This window comes from Impatiens glandulifera, chromosome 1 (assembly GCF_907164915.1).
Source record: "Impatiens glandulifera chromosome 1, dImpGla2.1, whole genome shotgun sequence".
NCBI classification, from domain to species: Eukaryota; Viridiplantae; Streptophyta; class Magnoliopsida; order Ericales; family Balsaminaceae; genus Impatiens; species Impatiens glandulifera.
The window spans coordinates 110,896,748-110,899,543 of record NC_061862.1 but is presented as its reverse complement, the minus strand read 5'-3'; positions in this window follow the sequence as shown (position 1 = coordinate 110,899,543).

The window sequence follows — 2,796 nt, the reverse complement described above, 5'->3', positions numbered from 1 at the left end:
TTCGATCAACAAATCTAACAGATCGTATACAATCTAAAGGATTGACATTTGATTGGATGGTAGCGGTGGAAATGACTTGCCGTGGTCACAAAGCTTGAGACTATGTGACAGTTGAATTGACATGTCAAAAAGTTTTTGGCGCTTCATTTTATTTATTTAATTTATAATTGAGATGTGAATTAAATTAAATTTATTTTTCTTCAAATAAAAATAACAATATATATATTTTAATTTTACACTGATGTAATAAATATAATGTTTGTTATGTATGAATAATTTAATATTCATATAATGTTAATTATATTAAATGTAATTTTTTGATTTATGAGCGGAAGATTGAGCGTTTATTTTTATAAATTTTTGGTTTCTATAATAAAACACACCAAGATCAAACAACACCTAATTTTTGTTTCTACTTTTTCATAAAAATATATAAATTATGAATGATGTTTCCTGTCAAAAATACTGAAGACTGGTCCGATTCGATATTTAATGATTACTTTAAGATATGATATACCGTAAAAAAACATTTCATTAATGAATTAAAAATAAAAATGAAATGTGAATTAAGGGATAAAAATTTTAAAATAGATTCGAACGAAGATTTATTCGCTGCGTGTCTTTTTCTCCAACATTCCTTAATAAATGGAAAATTAACTTTGATGATAATTTTGGTCTTCACATACATGCGTTGGTGTACTTACATCAGGGGTAAAAGGTCTTCTCATGTAAGGGTTGAGGGTTTCACATGTACGTCAGCTTAGAATTTAATGAAGAGAAGATTTATTCGCTTCATATATGCCTCTCATAAATTACAATTTTCAATGAACACGAATATATGTTCGCTTCTTTTCATCTTTAATTAGATGAATTCATTTGTAAGAAATGTGAATATAAAATTAATGTTAATTTTGGCATTTACATACAAGGGTTAGTGACAGGCAAACGGTCTTCTTATGGTTGTTTTAGTGGGTTAACATGCAGGACATGTTGAAAATAATGAAGCGAACATTTATTCGCTTCCGACCGACACTCCGTAAAAAAAGCATGTTTGGAAAAATCAAAACGTAAACCTCAAGTATTTTTAGCGAAGATTTATTCGCTGCATGTCATTTCCAATTCTTTTATTACATTGTTTTGACGCTATAATTGATTTTATGAATTTCTTAATTAATATATTTTCAATCTAAATTATATTCGATATTATTTTGTTCATATAGAAATAATATTATATATAATATAAAATTATACTTATTTCCTAACATAATTTTATCTATATAGAAATAATATATTATTTAATATAATGTTACTTACATTATATAGGAGAACACATAAATGCTATTGTAACAATACTTTATCAATAATGAAATATAATTTATGTGATGGGACAAAGGACTGCACACTGTTCCGATTTGACATATGATCACGGGCTGATTACTTTTCTGTATCCATAGATATGAAATGATTTCTATATAGGGTTTTATACAAAAACACACTACTAGTTCAATGATGACATGTAATTATTAATGATGTGACAAAACAAAGGACTGCATACTGTTCCGAATAGATATTTGAGCATGGGTAAATTACTTTTTCATAATCCATAGTATATTTTAAAAAAATTGATGTCGAAATTACTTAAACCATCTAGGTCGACATGAAATATTCGTGAGCATGAGCATTTCTGTTAAACATGCTCCTTAGGAATTAAAATTTCATAAAATATGAATGAAAAAATTTTAAGTCATTTGAGCGAATACTTGTTCGCTGCATGTCATTTTTAATAATTTACTTTGAAATTTAATAACGGAAATATAAAATCCATATTAATTTTGGTCTTCACATACACGGGTTAGTGTATTTCCAGAAGACAAGCGGGGGCTTCTCATGGTTGTGTTGGGGGGTGTACACGTGGGACAGGTGAAAAACGAAATGAGGCGAAGAAAATCTTCGCTTATGAACGACTCCCGTAAATAATGATGTTTGAAAAAATTAAAACATAAACATGAAGTTAAATTTAGCTAAGTTCTCTTCGCTGTTCGAATTAATTTTTTTAGCAGATACACGGAACTTCAAAATTCATGTTAATTTTGGTAATTTGTGGGATATTAAATGTTTTCACGCTTTAATTGAATGTTTCAATAAAATATATTTTAATTCTTATTATATTCAATATAATTTCTTCGTATAGCAATAATATATATTGAATATAATTTATAATTATTATGAAAATATTTTTATTAATATATAAATAATTTATTATTTAATATAATGTTAATTACAATATTGAATTATTTGTTTTATTTCATAAAATTATTTCTAAACCCATACAAAAAAAACTCTGCTAGTGTATTACTTTTTCGTTAATGAAATACTTTTTCATGATGTGACCAAAGGACTGCAAATTGTTCCGATTTGATATTTGATCACGGGAAAATTACTTTTTCTGAATCAATAGATATAAAGATTTATTAAGAAACAAATTTTCTGTTTGCTATAAATGTAGGGATTACATAAACAATCTTCGTCGGCAGCATGAAATATTCGTGAGCATGTTGTTGAGAGTGTGTGTTTTTTTCAGATAGTTGTTGGGATGTATCATTTGGGAGATTCTATGTGATGGAAAACTTCTACAATGAGATCAACTGGTGGAAAATATCTTCAGTTACTACGAATTCTTCATACCTCAAGTAAAACTACCGATCAAATGAAGATCATTCGTGTCCACCGCTAGTGGGAAGAGCCAATTGTAGGAGATTCTCTGGGATGGAAAACATCTAAAGAGATATCTCAACA